This window comes from Octopus sinensis, linkage group LG22 (assembly GCF_006345805.1).
Source record: "Octopus sinensis linkage group LG22, ASM634580v1, whole genome shotgun sequence".
Taxonomy (NCBI): Eukaryota; Metazoa; Mollusca; class Cephalopoda; order Octopoda; family Octopodidae; genus Octopus; species Octopus sinensis.
The window spans coordinates 8,151,458-8,164,059 of NC_043018.1; the positions used below are offsets into that span (position 1 = coordinate 8,151,458).

Here is a 12,602-nt window from a genome sequence, read left to right on the forward strand (position 1 = left end):
TTTTAAAACAGTAGAATGTGATATAAAGGTAATTTTGGCTGAGAGTTTCCAGCAGATTCTGTGTCTCCATAAAGGCTCCCCATTGGCTCCAGTAACAAATGCAGTACAGTGTGTAAAGAAGGAATGTAATAGTGCATAGCAGTGTAGCATAACAGAGTGTTTTGTAGTGTAGTTATGATGTAGTGTATTGTAATATGTCATGAATTGTAGTGTTGTGTAGAATAATATGTAGCATAGTGTGTAGTCTAATGAAGTATGGTTTAAAGAAGTGTAATGTGGTAGAGTGAAGTAAGGTAGTAAGATGGCAGAATCATTAGCACACTTAGCAGTATTGCATTCATCTTTACTTTCTGTGTTCAAATTCTGTCAAGGTCGACTTATTTCATTAACCCTTTCGGGTTTAATGAATAAATATCATTTGAGCACTCCTCTGAAATTGCTGGCCTTGTGCCAAAATTTGAAACCAGTATTGTACTGTGAAGTCTTGTGTACTGAAGTATAATATAATGTACCAAAGTCCAAGGAAATTTAGTGTAGTGCAGTGGCTCTTAACCTTCTTTTCTTTTTTTTTGTAGTGCCCCTTTTTAACCCTTTTGATACCAACCCGGCTGAAACCGGTTCTGGCTCTCATTACAAATGTCTTGTTTTCATAAGTTTTGAATTAAAATCTTCTACCAAACCTTAGTCACAATTTATACTCGTTTACTCTTTTACTCATTTCAGTCATTTGACTGCGGTCATGCTGGAGCACCGCCTTTTAGTTGAGCAAATTGACCCCAGGACTTATTCTTTGTAAGCCCAGTACTTATTCTATCGGTCTCTTTTGCCGAACTGCTAAGTAACGGGGACGTAAACATACCAGCATCGGTTGTCAAGCGATGTTGGGGGGAGAAATACAGACACACAAACACACACACATATATATATACATATAATATATGTATATATATATATATATATATATATATATATATATAATATATACGACAGGCTTCTTTCAGTTTCCGTCTACCAAATCCACTCACAAGGCTTTGCTCGGCCCGAGGCTATAGTAGAAGACACTTTCCCAAGGTGCCACGAAGTGGGACTGAACCCAAAACTGTGTGGTTGGTAAGCAAGCTACTTACCACACAGCCACTCCTGTGCCTATGGCCACTCCTAATTATATTCCTAATGATAACTAATTTATGTTCCTTAATGATAACCAAGTTATTTTACTAAATTCTTTGTTATATTTAAATTTAATTGAAAGACACACAGAGCATCTCAAAATAAATACGGTAACGAAAGGGTTAAGTAGTTGTTATGCCTATCACCCACCTAAATGGCTGGTGAGATATCATGACTAAACTAACTTAACAGGGATGATAAGTTCTAAAAATTACTCCAATGGAGATCACAATATATGAAGAAAACGAGCAAGACTGCATGGCTAAAAGTTACCATTCAAGACAGACAACATTAAAAATGAATCATTCTTGTTCAAACACGTCTTTAGCCACGATATATACTTAATGACCATTACTAGTTTTATCATGTATAATATAATTACTACTATAAGTAAAATTTAGTATGTTAATTATGTTACCTCACTCCCACCACCAACCTCTAAAGTCTAATGTCCCCTTTGACATGCCCAGTGCCACCAACTTTGACATGGCAGTACCACCAATTTTGAGAACTTTTGATGTTGTGTAATAGTGATTTAGTGTAGTATGAAATATGACTGTTTAGTTAAGAAGCTTGCTTCCCAACCATGTGTTTTGGTGTTTAGTCCCACCAGAGGGTACGTGTCTTCTACTATAATCCTTGGGCCGACCAAAGACCTATGAGTGGATTTGGTAAACAGAAACTGAAAGAAACCTGTTGTGTGTCATTATCGTTTTAGCATTCACTTTTCCATGTCTGCAAGGACAGAATGGAATTTATTGCTGTGCATTTTCTATGGCCAGAAACCCTTCCTGTCACCAACCCTCACCTGTTTCCAAGTAAGGTAATATTTCCCTATGACCTGACATGTTTTTATGGAAGATTGGAAACAAAGGATACTGCTTGCATGACAATGATACTGCAATCAGGCAATGATTTGCAAAATTGTTAGATTGTCAAATTAGATATAACTAGCAGTATCGCCCGGCGTTGCTCGGGTTTGTAAGGGAAATAACTATATAAGCATTTTTAATAATAAATTTTTAGAGAGTTACTTCCCTTATATATGCCAAAAATGCATTAAAAATGGGAAAAATTGATGGTAAATTTTTTTTAAAATCGTATACTCATTGTAGATGCGCACTAATACCCAGAAGGGCTCAATATGAATCCCGACTATAAGATACCCACTTTTGGTTAAACTGCACCGCAAAATGTGGGAGTAGTTAGGAATCTAAATCGTAGGAGACAGACAGCACACAACATCACTTTTATATATAAAGATATAATAACAATTTTGGTTCTCTGCATTATGAGCTTATATTGTGTCCTGGTGCCAGTAGCCAAAATTAATCACCTCACCATTGTAATAACCAATTCAACATGCAATTAACCAGATTTAACAGATAGGGCCATAAACCCAAATAGATCAGCAGGAAACAGCATGTTTAGGTTTCCATTGTGTATGAACAGAAATATTATCTCCACAAGATAAATCAGTCACTTATCCCTAGCAGGATAGGTCGCCCTGCTAATGTTACTCAACAACTCGCAGCTCTTCCTTCATCAGGGAGCTTGTGGGTTGGGCAAGTGTCTTCTTTGGTTGGGTATTGGTCGGTCCTGGATTGATCAATGTCTTGTGAGTGAATTTGGTGGACTGAAACTGTGTGGAAGCCTATTGTGTGTGTGTGTGTGTGCGTGTGTGTGTGTGTGTGTGTGTGTGTGTGTATGTTAATAGTTTGCTTAGGCATAGCAATACTAATAGCCTGGTGAAATTCATAATTGTTTAATTCTTTGTCATTCTGATCTCCAATATACAATTCGAGATCTGAAATTTTTAGCAGGTGTAGACACATGGATAAATTTCTTTTATTGAATTGGAGGGCACCACCTGCTCCAGACTGAGTTGGTGCCTTGCAGACTTTGACAAATTCTCTGTTATTTTGTTCTAAACCAGTTGTATTTAATGAGCTTTCTGCAATCAGGGAGGACAAGGATCTTAGTTCTTGATTTCATTTCTTTTTCCTCATTCCATTTTTTGCACCAACCTTCTTCATGTTTTTTTTCCATGTTTTTTTCTTATTTTCTTACTGTCCAGCATCCTTGTCTTTTAAAAATATATTTATAACACATAAACAGAGCCTGAGAGATTGCTTTAAGATACATGGCATATCTTATTAATATGCCTGTTCAAGTATCATAATAGCATGAAACTATTGGTAGCTTTTTCGGTTGTGTATTTAATTTGATATTTGATATCTATTATATAAAACTCGTTCTGTCTGTCTGTGTGTGTCTTCTAGGATCTAGGGCATCCTCCATCCGATTGTGCTCAGATTTGATATGTAGATACCGACAGTATTAGGGCGTGTATAAGTCTTGAAAAAATTACAAAAATCGATTCCAGGTGAGAATGCGATCAATAAAGCCATGGGAATGTGCATTTGTACATGCAAGTACATCAGCTGTTTCGATCGATACTACACATATATGAGAAAAATGCACGTGCAGTTTGCGCCAAAAAAGCTGGCTGGCTTGAAATAATGCCACAAAATGGGATGGTTGAACAAGTTGTTTTGAGAAAATTTGGTTTAAATGTTTGACAACCCAGCACTGTTCATTGGACGGAAGGGGGGCGTTTTGCTCGTATATATATATTCAAAATGTGACCGCGTGTGTACCGTTGGCGATTTTTTTCCTCTGTCTCCCCTTCTCTGGATCTTTCCTTTTCCTATGTTTCTGACGAAGAGCTCTGCTCGAAATGTTATACCTCCTTCTTCTCTTCCTTCCTGAGCGTCCAATAATACTATATTTGTTCCACGTCCTAGCGTTGTTGTGTTTTCTCTTTGTGTTTTCATGTTTGGATTAACTTTATATATATATCATGGTATTGACCAGCCTATTGGATGTTGTTATACACCACTGGTCACAATGCGCTTCCTCACATTGTTGTAGCCTTCAAATGATTCCACTCCACTGGTTAAGTGGGTAGGCCAACATTCCTTCTGAATGGGACTCCAGTCCATTACAGCATCATCCATTTACAGTGCAGTGGACTGGAACAGCATGAAATGAAGTGTTTTGTTCAAGAACTCAATGCATCACCCAGTCGAGGAATTGAAACCAGAATCTTACAATTTATGTGTACAACACCCTAACTACTGGGCCACATGCCATCACACACACACACACATACCAAGCTTTACATACACACACACACACACACACACATACACACAAACACACACACATACCAAGCTTTACATACATACACACACACACACATACACACAAACACACACACATACCAAGCTTTACATACATACACACACACACACACACACACATACACACACACATACCAAGCTTTACATACACACAACACACACACATACCAAGCTTTACATACATACACACACACACACATACACACAAACACACACACATACCAAGCTTTACATACACACACACACACACACATACCAAGCTTTACACACACACACACACACACACACACACACATACCAAGCTTTACACACACACACACACACACACATACACACAAACACACACACATACCAAGCTTTACATACACACACACACACATATGAGTGTATTTGTGTGTGTGTGTGCATGTGTGTGTGCATGTGTGTGTGTGTGTAAAGCCTGGTACTTATTTTATTAGTCTCTACTGTTGAACAGCTAAGTAAAGGGAGATGTCAACAAACCAACAGCAGAAGTCAAGCAGTGGAGGGAGACTAGCAGACACATATACATATTCACACACACACGCGCACACATGCACACACGCATGCACACACACACACAAATTCACACATATGCACACGCGTGTGTGTGTGGGTGTGTGCGCACATGTGTGTGTGTGTATGTATATGTATATGTGTCTGCTTGTCTCCCTTCACTGCTTGACTTCTGCTGTTGGTCTGTTCACATCTCCCCTTACTTAGCTGTTCAACAGAAGAGATCAATAAAATAAGTACCAGTCTTTACAAAAAAAAAACAAAAAAAAACCTAAATACAGGTGTTGAATTGTTTGACTAAACTAGCAGTTTCAAAACAGGGTCCATATGATCCTTGGTGGTGGGAGGTCCACATAATATTTTTTTATTAAAATTTACCTGCATTAAACTGGTCATATTTCTACAACACAAAATATTTTAACAATATTTATACAACTCTCTAATAATATTTAATCATAAAAATATAAAAGGCATAGGAGTGGCTGTGATGGTAAGTAGCTTGCTTACCAACCACATGGTTCCAGGTTCAGTCCCACTGTGTGACACCTTGGGCAAGTGTCTTCTACTATAGCTTCGGGCCGACCAAGGCCTTGTGAGTGGATTTGGTAGACGGAAACTGAAAGAACCCCTTCATATATATGTATATATATATATATATGTGTGTGTGTGTGTGTGTGTGTGTGTGTGTGTGTATGTTTATGTGTCTGTGTTCATCACCCCAACATCGCTTGACAACCGATGCTGGTATGTTTACGTCCCTGTAACTTAGCGGTTCGGCAAAAGAGACCAATAGAATAAGTACTTCGCTTACAAAGAATAAGTCCTGGGGTCGATTTGCTCGACTAAAAAGGCGGTGCTCCAGCATGGCCACAGTCAAATGACTGAAACAAGTAAAAGAGTAGAACAGTAAACGTTGATTAGCTCTCAGGGACCCTCTCCCCTGTGTAAAATAGGAATCAAAGGGGCCCATAGGCCAAAAATGGTTAAGAAGCGCTCGACTAAGCCCTTCAGGACAATGCACCATTCTGGTGCCAGACCAACGGCAGAAACCAGCGAAAGAGAAAGTAGAAGAGTATTTATGGAGTTGTTCTTTCTCTCTTCTCTCTCTCTCTCTCTCTCTCTCTCTGTTTGTCTTTCACTCCTTCTCTTTCTCTCTCTCTATCTCTATCTGTCTTTTGCTCTCTGTCCCATTTACGCTCCTGTGCATGTTCTTCCTTTCAACTCTCCCCTCTCTCTTTATTTTTCTTTCTTTCTCTCTCTCTCTCCTCCTCTCCCACCACCACTTCTTCCTCCTCTTCACCACTACCACCACCACTGACACTACCGCCACCACTGCTGCTGATACCACCACCACACCACACCACCACCACCACCATCATCATCATCATCATCATCATCATCATCATCATCATCATCATCCATCATCATCACCAACACCACCACCACCACCACCAACACCACCACCATCACCACCACCACCACCACAAACACCACCACCACCATCATCACCACTAACACCATCACCACCAACACCACCACCACCACCATCACCTCCACCACCACCATCATCACCACTAACACCATCACCACCAACACCACCACCATCACCACCACCACAAACACCATCACCACCATCATCATCACCACCACCGTCATCATCATTTCCTTTTCTCTTCCTTTCTGCATCGGTTTTCCTTATCTCCTTACTCTCCTCTGTCACTCAGTTTTTCTCCTTCCTCTTTTCTTTCCATTTCCTTTCTTCCCTGTCTCCCTCTTTCTCTCTCTCTCCCTCTCTCTCTCCCTCTCTCCCTCTCTCCCTCTCTCCCTCTCTCCCCCTCTCCCTCTCTCCCTCTCTCCCTCTCTCCCTCTCTCCCTCTCTCCCTCTCTCTCTCACCAAACAAACAAACAAAGCCGCCTTCAACTTCCAACTTGTAATCTGCCACACAACAGATTAAGTAGGTGCAAGGGATTAACAGCCACAGATTAATCCCTAATCTCCTTACAGCAGATTCTCAATGAATTGATAAATCATAAATAAGAAACAAACCAAGGAATCACATGACTTGTTAAGCCAACAGAATCAATATCAGCTTTCTGCGGCAAAAATTCATTGATATTTTGAGAGTTTACAGAGGAAAATGATTTTTCTCGTCTCTTTTTACTGTTACTGAATTACCATTCTATTCGGGTGAGTAAGATTGCATTTTCCTCCTTTTTTTAACTCATATATTCTATCTTTCATCATTTACTTGTTTCAATCATTGAACTGCAGTCATGGTGGGGCACGGCCCCCCTTGAAGGGTTTTACTCAAACAAATTCAACCCCAGTGAGTCCCTTTTTTTATTTTATATCTGGTTCTTCAGTGGGGTTTTTTTTTAAAGCCTTGTCCTTATTCTATCAGTCTCTTTTGCCAAACTGCTAGGTTACAGGGATTTGTGTCTGTAAGGTACTGACATAAAAACACACACACACACACACAGACACACACACACACAGACACACACACACAGACACACACACACACACACACACACACACACACACACACACCCATTGATATCACCTCTACTGCATTCCCCTCCACTCTCTCTGGTACCTACCTGCATACAATTATGTCCCCCCCTCAGTTGAATCTCTGCCCCCACAATATATCCCCCCTCCTAATACCCACTCCCCCTACCTGTGCCCACTCATTACATTCCACCCTCCCATCTCTCACTCTCCAGTCACAATCTCATGAACTCACCACCCCCATTGATGCTCTCTAATCCCTAGTCCACTCTTCACTCTATACATCTCCTTGTAACTTGGTCTATGGTCCTTGCTCTTCTCTCTATCACATCCTTATTATCTCCCTCTCCCCTGTCTCTCCCCTGTCTCTCCCCCTCTCACCACCTGAGGTACCCATGTTTCTCCTCTTATACAAGACACCTTTTCTGTCCCTTAATACTTCTCCCCCTAATGGTTTAACTGAGAAACCCCTTGGCAGCATTTCAATATATAACTGGCATCACACCAACATACCCCTCTTACAGCACATCTAGATACCCTGCCTTACAAGCTCATCAAGATACCCCTTGCAGCAAACCCAGATATCCCTGCCAGCACCCCTAGAAACCCTGTGCAGCACACATAAAAACTCTGGCCCTCCTTGCACACATATCAGTGTGCTATGGTACACCACTCAACAAATATTGTTTTAAGTAATAATGATGTATTTTAATTCTACTTTGGTCTAAGGCAGGCATCAGGCAGAATCATTAATTCCCAAGACTAAATGCTTAGCAGCACTTCTTTCAGATTTACATTCTGAGTTCTACCAAGATCAACTTAGCCTTTCCTCCTTTAGGCTTTGGTAAAATAAGAACCAACCGAACGCAGAGGTTGATAGAAACAACTAACCCTCTCCATTAAAACTGCTGGCTTTGGGCCAAAATTTGAAACTATGATTATTATCAGTATTATTATCATTATTATTATCATTGTTATGGCTTTGTGCCAAAATTTGAAACCATTCAAGTTGAGAGAATCGTTAGCATGCTGGGCAAAACGCTTAGCATTATTTCATTCGTTGTTACATTCTGAGTTCAAATTCTGCTAAGGTCAACTCTGCCTTTCCTCATTTTGGGGTCAATAAAATAAGTACCAGTCATGTACTAGAGTCTATGTAATCAACTTATTCCTCCCCCAAAATTGCAGGCCTTGTGCTAAAATTTGAAACCACCATCATCATCATTATCATTATATGTTTGACTTTGGCTTTGTATTATTATTATTATTATTATTGTTGTTATTATTATTAAGGCAGCGAGCTGGCAGAAACGTTAGCACACAGGGCGAAATGCTAAACTGTATTTTGTCTGCCGTTACGTTCTGAGTTCAAATTCCGCCAAGGTCGACTTTGCCTTTCATTCTTTCAGGGTCGATAAATTAAGTACCAGTTATGCACTGGGGTCGATGTAATCGACTTAATCCGTTTGTCTGTCCTTGTTTGTCCCCTCTGTGTTTAGCCCCTTGTGGGTAGTAAAGAAATAGCTATTTCGTCTGCCGTTACGTTCTGAGTTCAAATTCCACCGAAGTCGACTTTGCCTTTCATCCTTTTGGGGTCGATAAATTAAGTACCAGTTACGCACTGGGGTCAATGTCCTTGTTTGTCCCCTCTATGTTTAGCCCCTTGTGGGCAATAAAGAAATAAGAATCTTTAGCACACTGGGCAAAATGCTTCACAGCATTTTGTCTGTCTTTACATTCTGAGTTCAAATTCCACTGAGGTCAATTTGCCTTTCATCCTTTCAGGGTCAATTAGATAAGTACCAGTTACGCACTGGAGTCAATGTAATCAACTTAATCCTTTCCCCAAAATTTGAGGCCTTGTGCTTTCAGTAGAAAGGATTATTATTATTATTATTATTATTATTATTATTATTATTATTATTATTATTATTATTATTATTATTATAAGGCAGCGAGCTAGCAGAAACATTAGCATGCCGGGTGAAATGCGTAGCAGTATTTCGTCTGCCGTTACGTTCTGAGTTGAAATTCCGCTGAGGTGACTTTGCCTTTCATCCTTTCGGGGTCGATAAATTAAGTACCAGTTACGCATTGGGGTCGATATAATCAACTTAATCCATTTGTCTGTCCTTGTTTGTCCTCTCTGTGTTTAGCCCCTTGTGGGCAGTAAAGAAACAATTATTATTATTATTTTATTATTATTATTATTATTATTGTGGTGTGCAAGAGAGACATTTGCGCTGGTATGGACATGTGGCGAGAATGGATGAAGATAGTTGTGTGAAAAAGTGCCACACCCTAGCGGTTGAGGGAACCTGTAGAAGAGGCAGACCCAGGAAAACCTGGGACGAGGTGGTGAAGCACGACCTTCGAACTTTAGGTCTCACTGAGGAAATGACTAGAGACCGAAACCTCTGGAAGTATGCTCTGCGTGAGAAGACCCGGCAGGACAAGTGAGACCATAACCCATGGCCTCTACCTGGGATGTAGCCAGTCCACTTATGCATACCTTTCCTTCTTGGGACACAAAACTCAACTTGTGAAGACCTGTTGAGGCAAGTGAGAATCAGAATCAGAATCGAAATCGATCAATGGAAATTGCAGCTGAGTTACCAGTGCCGATGGCACGTAAGAGAACCATCCGAACGTGGCTGTTGCCAGCGCCGTCCCGACTGGCCTCGTGCCGGTGGCACGTAAAAAGCACCATCCGTTCGTGGCTATTGCCAGCACCGCCCGGCTGGCCTCGTCCCGGTGGCACGTAAAAAGCACCATCCGTTCGTGGCCATTGCCAGCCTCGCCTGGCCCCCGTGCCAGTGGCACATAAAAAGCACCATCCGATTGTGGCCGCTTGCCAGCCTTGTCTGGCACGTAAAAAGCACCCACTACACTCATGGAGTGGTTGGCGTTAGGAAGGGCATCCAGCCGTAGAAACACTGCCAGATCAGACTGGGCCTGGTGCAGCTTTCTGACTTCTCAGACCCCAGTTGAACCATCCAACCCATGCTAGCATTGAAAGCAGACGCTAAAGGATGATGATGCTGATGATGATGATGATGATTATTATTATTATTATATTCATTATCATCTTCTTTCAATTATGTTTCCATTTCTTGCTGAGTGTCTTCCTGACACCTAGGGCAGAGAAATGCACTGTAATTTTTGGTAGGCCATTAAAATAAATACACCAGATCGTTCATTTACGAAGTCATGTGAAAGAGAAAAAGGGGAAGAAAGACAGAGAGAAAAAGGAAAAAATAATTAAGTAAATTGCTGCCCCAGCATGACCGCAGCTTTGAAACTGAAACAATTTAAAGATTTTTAAAAAATAAAGGGGAAAAGTGAAAGAGAATTCACAGTATATGTGACGTACCGGCTAATTATTATTATTATTATTATTATTATTATTATTATTATTATTATTATTATTATTATTGAGTGAGAGAGCAGTGCATGCCATCAAAGTGACACTGGGGTAAAATATATGAAGCCCAGTATACCCATCATGACTACCCGTCTGATAAGAGTACACCAGGCACATGCATCACAACCATATGTGTGCGACATGGTGATCTCATATGAAGATAAACAGCACATGACCTTGCAGGTGGACCCAGTTAGAATTTTCTTCTGGTCGAGTAACCCATCCCACTCAAAAGGTCCCTGAATAAGGGTTGTTTAAGGATGTTGAACGAAACACCCAGGTTTCCAAAGGTGAATTATTCAAACCCCAAATAATTCCTCTCAACACATGGCTATGATGCTCCCTCACTACTTCTGCTCGTGATCAGAGATGCACATATAGTCAGCCACTAAGGGACATGCTCAACTGGTTAAGATCAAACAACTGACAAGCAAATCTGTGGTATTGAGCAGAATATTTGCTGTAGCCCATCTTTTATACCAAGACAAAACAATGTACATGATAACACTTCCAAACAGTTAAGATCAGAAACCACAAGAGCCACTACCTGGTACTGCATCAGGGCATATTATTGTTGTTGTTGTTATTAATAGGTGGTGAGCTGGCAGTATCGTTAGCATGCTGGGTGAAATGCTTAGTGGTATTTCGCCCATCGCTATGTTCTGAGTTCAAAATTTCTCCAAGGTCGACTTTACCTTTCATCCTTTCAGGGTCAATAAAATAAGTACCAGTTGAACACTGGGGTCGATGTAATCAACTCATCCCCTCCTGCAAAATTGATGCCCTTGTGGCAAAATTTAAAACCCATACCTTCTTCAACTTTCTAACACCCTCCTTGCTGTTCCTAACAAGGCTGGTTTTTGCAACAGCCCTGTTCTGGTAGTAATACCTTACTTCTCAAGCCATGCATCCAACCTTTTACTAACTGCCCCCAGGGTGCCAACCACAATCGGTACCACTTCTAAGCGCCTGATTCTTCATTGTTTCCTGATTTCCCTCTTCAGCTCCTAACATTTATCTACATTCTCACTTTCCTTCTCATTCATCCTGTGGTCCCATGGTGAAGTAATATCCACAATAATTGCTTTGTTCTTCCTCATTTCTACAACAACAATGTCCGGTTTCCAAGCCACAATAAAGTGGCCACCCTGGATGGTCATGTCCCACAAGATCTCATATTGTTTGTTTTCAGCAGCCCTTTCTGGTTGGCGCTCATAACATTTCTCACTTCTGCTCATGTCATACTTATGACAGATCTTTCCACTGAACCAATCTGGCAATGTTGTTGTGCCTTCTCTTGTACTCTTTCTGAGCCATACTGTTTCACTCCTCTCACCACACATTCTGCATTTGTCACAGTTGGTAGTGTTGTCAATTCTGCACTTTACATAGTTAGTCCTTAATGCTTGTTCTTAAGCTGCACATATAAGTTTTTCTGTCTCTCTCTTCAGGTCACTCCTCCTCATCCACAGCCACCAGTCTTCTGTATCTGTGTTGGTGTTTGTATCTCTTGTAAACTGATGGTACACTTTTTTCTCCTTCCGTGCTGTTTCTTTTTCATGTTCTTTTCCTCTTTGAGTTTTTCTTTCTTTACACAATTATCAGTTTTGATGATGTTGACCTTCTTCACATATTTCAACAATGGTCCCATGGTATTTTTTACATACTACCCTAAACGGCTTTCATTTACGTTGATACAATCCTGACAATTGATCAAACCTCTCCCACCCTTCCTTCTGGACAAATACAGCCAATT

General features: G+C 40.7%; 1 protein-coding gene across 1 annotated transcript in view; it reads left to right on the forward strand.

Annotated features, from left to right (window-relative positions):
• The first annotated feature begins 6,782 nt into the window (after positions 1-6,782).
• LOC115223096 (cytochrome P450 26A1-like) overlaps positions 6,783-12,602 on the forward strand; it is a 29,674-nt gene continuing 23,854 nt past the window's right edge. The window contains exon 1 of the mRNA XM_029793511.2: positions 6,783-7,098. The gene's annotated coding sequence lies outside the window, so the exon portion shown is untranslated. The remainder of the gene's footprint in view (positions 7,099-12,602) is intronic.